We start from the raw sequence: 10,537 nt of genomic DNA, 5'->3' as shown, positions 1-10,537 counted from the left end.
GGGTGACAGAGCAAAAGTCCGTCTCCAAAAAAAATTTAAAAACTTAAAAAAAGAAACCCCCACTCCTGAAAGATAGATTAAGATCATCAACTCTTCTGAAATAGATTTGTAACAGATGTAAGGATACAGGGCCACTCACTGCCCTCTCCAAACTGAAGAGAGGCCAGGTGAATACAGAGAGCCACAATTTACTGGAACAGAAACTTAGGAGCTGAAACCTTCTGGGGAACCTGTGCCAGGCAGGGAAACCAGAACTGTAATTAACGACCTGCTGGAGGCTCAGTGTGGACCAATCTGAGATGAAAACTCCAGGAGGACCCAGGTACTGGGGGTCCCTACGCTTTTGTGAATTTTACCTGCTGGAGCTCAGCCAGGTTCTCACAGTAAATATCTGAGAAAATATCCCAGATTTTTGTGTGTCTGGCAGGGAGGAGGGAAATAAACATTTTGAAATACACCATCATTTTGAAATAAATATAAGCATTCTGCTCTTAACAAGATCTTCCCCGAGGAGCAACTATTAGACTCATGCCAGTATCCCAGCACTTTGGGGGGACAAGGTGGGAGGATTGCTTAAAGGCAGAAGTTCGAGACCTGCCTGGGCAACAAAGCAAGATCTCATCTCTACAAAAAATTGTTTGTTTTCAGTTAGCCAGGTGTGGTGCTGCATGCCTGTAGTCCCAGCTACTTGGGGGTGCTGAGGTAGGAGGATGGCTTGAGCCTGGGAGTTCAAGGCTGCAGTAAGCTGTAATGGCACCACTGCACTCCAGACTGGGCAACAGAGGGAGACCCAGCACTCCCCCACCAAAATAAACAGCTTAAGCAGAGACCAACCTAATGAGGTTTCCTCAGAGCCTAACTGACCTGGGCAAAAAGAAACAATTTAACCCTTCAGAGCCTAACTGCCTTAGGCGAAGGAAAATACCCACCTTCAGTTCCCTGAAGCCATCCCATCCTCTCCCACGTGAGAATTTGGGTGGGGTGGAGGGGAACAACCTGAGAAGCATTGTGAAGTTCAGTCTAGGGGCACAGGCTCACTCACTACAAGACAGACCTACCTGCTCACAGGGCCATCGCATGCTTCCCTGGCCCCACGCCTTACCAGCTTCCTTGGCCCCACGCCTTACCACCACATCACTAAACGCTTGTGCACTGCCATTCCCCAGCCAGCATACCATGTCCCATTTTCAAGAAACAAAATAACAAGACATACTCAAAGGCGAAAAACAGTTTAAAGAGAGAGAGAACACGAATCAGAACCAGACTCAGACAGCAGGGACACTGGAATTATCAGACAGGGAGTTTAAAACCACTGTGATTCGTCTCTACTGAAAATACAAAATTAGCCAGGCATGATGGCACATGCCTGTAATCCCAGCTACTCAGGAGGCTGCGGCAGGAGAATCACTTGAACCCAGGAGGTGGAGGTTGCAGTGAACCAAGATCATGCCACTGCACTCCAGCCTGGGCAACAAAAGCGAAACTCCGCCTCAAAAAAAAAAAAAAAAAAAAAAGAGAGAGCGAGAGAGAGAAGGAAATTACATAATGATAAAAAGTTTAATCCACCAAGAAGGCATAGCAATCCTAAATGTGTATGCGCTAAGAAACAGAGCTATAAAAATATGTGAAACAAAAGGTGGAAAAAAACGAATAGAGAAATAGACAATTAGACAACTGCACAATTGTAGTCGGAGGCTTCAACATTCCTCCCTCAACAACAGGACACAACGAGGCAGGATATCTGCAAGGACATAGAATGATTCAGCACCACCAACACAGAGGGTCTAACAGACCTTCGTCAAACACGTCGACCGACAACAGCATACATTCCTCTCAAGTGCTCAGAGAACATACACCCAACAGACCAATTTCCGGAGCATAAAACAAACTTCAACACATTTAGAAGAATTTTGTCATACAGAATGTGTTCTCTGACCACGATGGAATCAAACTGGAAACAATAACAGAAAGACAACATAAAAAACTTTTATACTTGGAAAATCAGTAACACATTTCTACACAATCCATAGGTCCATAGGAAGTCTTAAGGGAAATCAAAATGCATGGAAGGAATGAAGATGAAAATACAACATATCGAAACGTGTGGGGCACAGTTCTAAAGCAGGGCCGAGAAAGAACCAACCCAACAGGAATTCTTGCTGAGAAGCAAGACTTGGGGGGAAAAAAGGAACATGACATAATTTGTCTGTATCAGTAATGAAACAAGGGCTCTTACCACAAATCAGATCCTGCAGACATCAAAAAGAGAATACTCTATAAACAAAAAATTTGACAACTTCAATGAAATATGCCAGTTCCTCAAAAAAAAAAAAAAAAAAGCCACAGACTGCCACAAATCACCTATAGGAAATAAATAATTTGAATAGTCCTATACTATTAAACAAATTGAAATCAGCCAGAAGTGGTGGCTCACGCCTGTACTCCCAGCACTTTGGGAGGCTGAGGCAGGTGGATCACCAGTTAAGAGTTCGAGACCAGCCTGGCCAACATGGCAAAACCCTGTCTCTACTAAAAATACAAAAATTAGCCAGTGGCGGGCGCCTATAATCCCAGCTAGTCGGGAGGCTGAGGCAGGAGAATTGCTTGAACCTGGGAGGCAGAGGTTGCAGTGAGAGGGGATTGCGCCACTGCACTCCAGCCCGGGTGACAGAGCGAGATGCTATCTCAAAAGAAAAAGAAAAGAAAAGAAATTAAAATCATAATTTTAAAACTTTAGGAAATTGAAATCATAATTTTAAGACTAAAAAAAAAAAATATTTAGGCCCAGATGCTTTCAGTGGAGAATTCTATCAGGTGTTTAAAGCAAAATTAACTCCAAAATTAACACGATACCTTTCAGAAAATAGAAGAGGGGTCTGCAGGAACTCAGCCTGAGCTGCTGGAATGCAGTGAGTCGGGGGGTTCCTGAGTGTGGAAATGTATTTGCTCCTCTCTTCTTCTGGCAGCCTCCGAAGCTCACGAGAGTCCTGCTGCTATCAAATCCTTGCATGTGATGGAGTCTGACCGTCTGAATCAGAGTCTTCTGATTACATTCTTTTTTTTTTTTTTTTTTTTGAGACCTCAAAAAAATCAACAGGAGAATCACTTGAATCCGGGAGGCGGAGATTGCAGCGAGCCGAGATTGCACCACTGCACTCCAGCCTGGCCGCAGAATGAGACTGTGTCTCACATAAAAAAAGAAATTATTCTTGGCTGCCAAGATCAACAGTAAGGGTGATACCGGGCTGCGTCTGGACAGGCAGCTGCTGGGCAGATGTACCTGCAGAAGGGTCTTGCTTGCATGTGTCTCGCTCTGTTGCCCAGGCTGGAGTGCAGTGGTGTGATCTCGGCTCACTGCCACGTCTGCCTCCTGGGTTCAAGTGATTTTCCTGCTTCAGCCATCCGAGTAGCTGGGACTATAGGCGCCCACAACCACGACTGGCTAATTTTTGTATTTTCAGTAGAGACAGGGTTTCACCATGTTGTCCAGGCTGGCCCCAAATGCCTAACCTCAAGTGATCCGCCCACCTCAGCCTCCCAAAGTGCTGGGTTAATAGATGGAAGAACTAATGGTGGGAAAAAGCAGAACAGGGCTGTACACAGGGTGGTCAAGAATGCTGGGACTATGCTGCTGAGATCATTTTTTGGCTTCAGAATCTCAGATGCAGGCCTGGGTGCCCTCATGGCCCCCACTCAGAATGAAACTGGAATCTCAGGCACCATTCCCTTCACTCCACCCAATCCTTCAGAATCATATCTTCATGTCAAGGTGGAGTATGGGTGAACAGACAGCAACGGGCTGTGTACCTTCTTAAGTCACTTCAAACTGATTGTCATTGGCCCAAGTGTAATCCTTCTTTTTTTTTTTTTTTTTTTTTTGAGATAGAGTCTCACTCTGTCACCTAGGCCGGAGTGCAAAATGTTGCAATCTCGGTTAACTGCAACCTCCGCCTCCTGGGTTCAAGCAATTCTTCTGCCTCAGCCTCCTGAGTAGCTGGGATTACAGGGGCTGCCACAACACTCAGCTAATTTTTGTATTTTTAGTAGAGATGGGGTTTCATCATGTTGGCCAGGCTGGTCTCAAACTCCTGACCTCAAGTGATCCTCCCACCTTGGCCTCTCAAAGTGCTGGGATTACAGGCGTGAGCCACTGCACCTGGCAATCCTTGATTCTTTTCATGTCACCTAAAAAGATCACATTCTCTTCATTTCCATAGTCAAATTTCAGGCCTCTTTCTCAATACCCTTGAAAATTGTCAGAATCAAAATGGAGTCACTGAGGTTAAGAAAATCCCGACAAATAAAGCCAGGGAAGGCTATGAAGAGAAGGTTCTCACACTTTTATGCCTGAGAATGAAAGACTCTACAAAAATCACAACCTTGCACAAAGGCCATCACAACCTTACAAAAAAAACACTTCTGCAAGTATATCTGCCCAGCAACTGCCCGTCCAAACGCAGCCAAGTATCACCCTTAGTGTTGATCTTTGTAGCCAAGGATAATTTTTTTTCTTTTTTGTGAGACGCAGTCTCACTCTGCGGCCAGGCTGGAGTGCAGTGGTGCGATCTCGGTTCGCTGCAAGCTCCGCCTCCCGGGTTCAAGTGATTCTCCTGCCTCAGCCTCCCAAGTAGCTGGGACTACAGGTGGGTGCCACCATGTCCAGCTAATTTCTGTATTTTTAATAGGGATGGGGTTTCACCCTGTTGGACAGGATGGTCTTGATCTCTTGACCTTGTGATCCGCCCACCTTGACATCCCAAAGTGGTGGGATTACAGGTGTGAGCCACCATGCCCAGCTGGATAATTATTTCAAAAACAATTATGTAATCCTCCTCACTTTGCCCTTAAAAACTTTTGTCTTCCTTTACCTCCCTGAATATGCATATACTTTAACTACAGTATTTCCTGTTGCAATGTCCTATTCCCCAGTAAACAGTTCTTTTAGACAGCCTCTCTCTGTTTGTCATTTAGGTTGACAACCCTAAATGGGCTCTGTGCTTTCCACTTTAAGATCATCCAGGCTGGGCACAGTGGCTCACACCTGCAATCCCAGCACTCTGGGAGGCCAAGGCAAGCAGATCACTTGAGGTCAGGAGTTCATAACCAGGCTAGCCAACATGGTGACATTACAGGCTGGGATTACAGGCGCACACCAGCATGCCTGGCTAATTCTTGTACTTTTAGTAGAGACGGGTTTTCACCATATTGGTCAGGCTGGTCTCGAATTCCTGACCTCAGGTGATCCGCCCACCTTGGCCAACCAAAAAACAATCCCCTAAAGCAAGAATGTTTCCAAGTAACTTTATAGCAAAGAGCAAAACCCATCCTTTGTTAAAGGAACACATAATACCCAGACCCCCAAAATATAAAATGCACAATGCTGGTGTTAGCCGAAGAACATGAGATCCATGGAAGAAGCAAAGACTTTCTCTTCAGAGGGAGAAGCAATTCTGAGACGGGGGAACGTGGCTTCCAGGGAAATCGAAAGGGCATGCTTGGCAGAGGGAGAGGAAGCTGGTATCTAGGTCTTCTAGGGTTAACCTTACATAGAGATTGAGCAGGGTTGGAGAAATCTATGAATATTCACGAGGGAAGCCAGGCGCATGTGCAGTGGGTAAACATAGCTAACATTCCATATTTACTTTGGGATGGGGTTTTAGCATTAAAATGATGTGGACTTTGTCTCTTTATGCAGAAGGTGAACTGCAACCAGGCGTGGTGGCTCACGCCTGCAATCCCAGCTCTTTAGGAGGTCAAACTGGGCGGATCACCTGAGGTCAGGAGTTCGAGACCAGCCTGACCAACATGGCCAAACCCCATCTCTACTAAAAATACAAAAATTAGCCGGGCATGGTGGCGGGCACCTGTAATCTCAGCTACTCAGGAGGCTGAGGCAGGAGAATCACTTGAGCCCGGGAGGTAGAGGTTGCGGTGAGCCAAGGTCGCGCCACTGCACTCCAGCCTGTGAGACAGAGCAAGACTCCGTTTAAAAAAAAAAAAAAAAAAGTAGTGAACTGTAGTGCACAAAGACAGTGCATAGTCTCTAGAATGGTCAAAACTGGCCTGAGGTTAGGGGCTATTTACCGGTAAAGAATGCTTTTTTGGCTGGTCCTCTGTCCAATTAGAGTTGTGTTGGGACCATCAAGGGAGGCTCAGTCAGCTGGGGTCAGGCAATGTCTTAGGGTCAGCTGGGAAGTTTCCCAGCTGTAGTTGTTTTGGCAATGCTTTTCAGGAGTTGGTTTCTGCTTAATTGCAGGAAAGAACCTTATGGCAATTAACGCAGAAATACGTGCCTGACTCACCCTCCTGGCCATGAGTTTCTGTTTTGAGTGTGTCCCACCCACAGTGGGACTCTGATGAAGTCCCATTTCATCTGTATGTTGGGAAATGTTTTAACACTGATATTGGGACTCAGACGTTGAAACCTCAAATACTGGCTCTATGACATGCTGAGAAGCCTTAGGAGCAGCCTCAGAATCAAGGCCCTTCTTATCTTATTTTGTTCCTCTTCCAAGAGCAGGGAGGGACTCTAGAATTTAGAAAGCTTCTCCAAAAGAAACGCAATGGTCTTAAGACTCCCTCCCTCGGGATCTCAAAAACCAGGAAAGATTAACCACCAGAGAGAAGAATGGGGAGTCATCACCACACTCAGACTGTTCCTCTGTTCTTCTTAGGGCAGCTCCAAGAGGTTACCTAAGAAACTTCATCTGCATAATATGACAGTCTTTGTCCTGTGAACCATTGTCACACCAATTGTGAACCAACGTTCCTGTGAACCAGTGTATGAGCGCTGGACCTATTCATTCCATTTCTCCTTCCCCTATGACTTGCACATTTAAGTCTCAACCATCTGCCCCTCTTTGAGTTCACATTTTGTGTGGATCCCACGGGCACGTGTGCATGTAACAAATTTACTATGCTTTTCTCTTGTTAACCAGTTTTGTGTCAGCTGTGATCCTTTACAACGGCGAGGAAAGGGATCACCCCCTTTCTGGCCCTACACTGGTCTTCCACCTAAAATTACCAGGCATGCAACGAAACGGAGCTAGAATTCACTTCTAGCAGAGAGAATAAAAAAGACTCAGATTGATGCAGATGGTGGAATTAGTGACGAAAAGCTTTAAAACAGCTATTGCAATTAGACTGCCTATGGTCAAGCGTGTAGAGGAAGCAGGAGTATAAGATCATCAATGGACGAGAACTGCAAAATACAGTGACTGAAAAAAAAAAAAATCAGTGAAGTCACACTATCCCGTTAAACCCAGGAATTCTAAAGCAATAGCACATCAAGCCCTTCAGTACATTTCTCAGAGTGAAATGAGAAAGGTCACAGGTGAAGTCTCACCCATTTCCCCACGTGAAGTACAAATGCTCATGTATATACAGTTTACACACATCACTAGTAAGACTAGGATGACATTTCACGTCAAACAGGATTAAAATCAAAGCAACAGTCCCCAAACAGTTGACGTTCAAACACCAGAGCCACTCCCAAACCATCTGTACAAAATAAGGCTGTTTTTAATGCCACTATGCCACCTTGTTCAAGAAGCATTAGACAGCCGGGCGTGGTGGCTCACGCCTGTAATCTCAGCACTTTGGGATGCCAAGGCAGACGGATCACCTGAGATCAGGAGTTCAAGACCAGCCTGGCCAACACTGTGAAATCCTGTCTCTACTAAAAATACAAAAAAATTAACCGGGCGTGGTGGTGAGGCTACTCCACCCCACGTCCCTCTGTGGTTGCGGAGTAGTCACTGAGTATGCAAAAAACTCACTCAAAGGGTATTGAAATAAAGTAAAATGTGTGCTTCTGTTGCGGGAAGTCAGGGACCCTGAATGGAGGGACCGGCTGAAGCCACGGCAGAAGAACATAAATTGTGATGATTTCATGGACATTTATTCGTTCCCCAAATTAATATTTTTATAATTTCTTATGCCTGCATTTACTTTAATCTCTTAATCCCGTCATCGTCATCTTCTTCGTAAGCTGAGGAGGATGAATGTCACCTCAGGACCCTGTGATGATTGTGTCAACTGCACAGATTGTTTGTAGAGCATCTGTGTTTGAACAATATGAAATCTGGGCATCTTAAAAAAAGAACAGGATAACAGCGATGTTCAGGGAACAAGAGAGGTAACTTGGAACTGGCTGCCAGTGAGCTGGATAGAACAGAGCTATATTTCTCCTCTTTCAAAAGCAAACAGGAGAAATATCGCTGAATTATTTTTCTCAGCAAGGAACATCCCTGAGAAAGAGAATGTGCCCTGAAGGTAGGCTTATAGACTGCCCCTTTAAGGCGTGCCGCCTTTTAAGGTTGAAGCCGAAGGGATGAAATAAGCCCCGGTCTCCCGTAGTGCTCCCAGGCTTATTAGGATGAGGAAAATTCCCGCCTAATAAATTTTGGTCAGACCAGTTGTCTGCTGTCAAACCCTGTTTCCTGATAAGATGTTATCAATGACAATGCGTGCCTGAAACTTCATTAGCAATTTTAATTTCACCTTATCGGGTGGTCCTGTGATCTCACCCTGCCTCCATTTGCTTTGTGATATTTTATTACCTTGTGAAGTATGTGATCTCTGTGACCCACACCCTATTTGTGCGCTCCCTCCCCTTTTGAAAATCGCTAATAAAAAACTTACTGGTTTTAAGGCTCAGGGAACATCATGGATCCTGCCGACATGTGATGTCTTCCGTGGACACCCAGCTTTAAATTTCTCTCTCTTGAGCTCTTTCCCTGTATTTCTCAAACCAGCTGAAACACTAGGAAATAGAAGACAACCCACGTTAAACATCGGGAGTGGGTCAATCCTTACTTTCCTAGGGCCAGTGTATCAAAGTGTTGGTTTACACGTTTTATGTCAGCTTTTCAATATCTGCACAAATTCCTGCCGGCATTCTTATTGGGATTGCCGTGCATTAATAGAGAAGTTGGGGGAAATCGACATCTTAGCAATATCAACCTTCTGATCCATAAAAAGCTGTTGGCTTAAGTATTATTTGATCTTCATCAGAGTTTCGTAGTTTTCAGCATATGGATTTTGCACATATTTTGTTAAATTTACGCCGGTGTACTTTATTTTGTCTTTTTCTTCTTTTTTTGGCTATTGTAAATGGTATTCTTATAACTTAAAATTCCAGTTGTGGCCAGGTGCAGTGGCTCACGCCTGTAATCCCAGCACTTTGGGAGGCTGAGGCAGGTGGATCACAAGGTCAGGAGATGGAGACCATGGTAAAACCCCGTCTCTACTAAAAATACAAAAAATTAGCCAAGCGTGGTGGCAGCGCCTGTAGTCCCAGCTACTCGGGAGGCTGAGGCAGGAGAATGGCAGGAACCCAGGAGGCGGAGCTTGCAGTGAGCCGAGATCCCGCCACTGCACTCCAGCCAGGGGGACAGAGCGAGACTCCGTCTCAAAAAAAAAAAAAAAAAAAATTCCAGTTGTTATATAACAAAGGTCTGCAAATAATGACCCACGAGGCAAATCTGATTCCCCACCTGTTGCTTTTGTTTGGCTAAGAATCATTTTTCACATTATTGAACAGTTGAAAAATTCAAAAGACTAGCATTTTTGTGATCCAAGAAAACTGCATGAAATTCAGATCTGAGTGGCCACAAATAAAATGCTCCCTTATCATTTACGTGTTGTCTATGGGTGCTTCCCATTACAAGAGCAGAGTTACTTGCAACAGGGATCACATGGTTTACAAAAATAAAATATTTACTATTTTGCTCTTCAGAAAAAAAGTTGCCAGCTGGACGCAGTGGCTCACGCCTGTAATCCCAACATTTTGGGAGGCCAAGGCAGGCAGATCATGAGGTCAGGAGATCGAGACCATCCTGGCCAACACGGTGAAACCCTATCTCTACTAAAAATGCAAAACTTAGCTGGGAGTGGTGGTGCACACCTGTAATCCCAGATACTTGGGAGGCTGAGGCAGGAGAATCACTTGTACCCGGGAGGTGGAGATTGCAGTGAGCTGAGATCACACCATTGCAGTCCAGCCTGGGCAACAAGAGCAAAACTCCATCTCAAAAAAAAAAGAAAGAAAGAAAAAGAAAAAGAGAAAGAAAAAATCTTGCCCATTCCTGGTAAAAAGGAATATCATTTATTTGGGTATATTGACTATGTATAGTTGCTACAGTTATTCATTACAGTTCCAGGAATTTTTTTCTTTTTGTAAAGTCTTTGAGATTTTTCACATAGCTGTAACAGTACTGATTCCATGTTAAAGAAAAAAAATTGCTTGATTGGCCGGGCGCGGTGGCTCAAGCCTGTAATCCCAGCACTTTGGGAGGCCGAGACGGGCGGATCACAAGGTCAGGAGATCGAGACCATCCTGGCTAACAGAGTGAAACCCTGTCTCTACTAAAAATACAAAAAATTAGCCGGGTGCTGTGGCGGGCGCCTGTAGTCCCAGCTACTCGGGAGGCTGAGGCAGGAGAATGGCGGGAACCCGGGAGGCGGAGCTTGCAGTGAGCTGAGATCCGGCCACTGCACTCCAGCCTGGGCGACAGAGTGAGACTCCGTCTCAAAA

Source organism: Theropithecus gelada, chromosome 6, assembly GCF_003255815.1.
Source record: "Theropithecus gelada isolate Dixy chromosome 6, Tgel_1.0, whole genome shotgun sequence".
In the NCBI taxonomy this organism is placed as follows: Eukaryota; Metazoa; Chordata; class Mammalia; order Primates; family Cercopithecidae; genus Theropithecus; species Theropithecus gelada.
The sequence above is the reverse complement of the archived record's forward strand: the minus strand, read 5'-3'. Positions refer to the sequence as shown.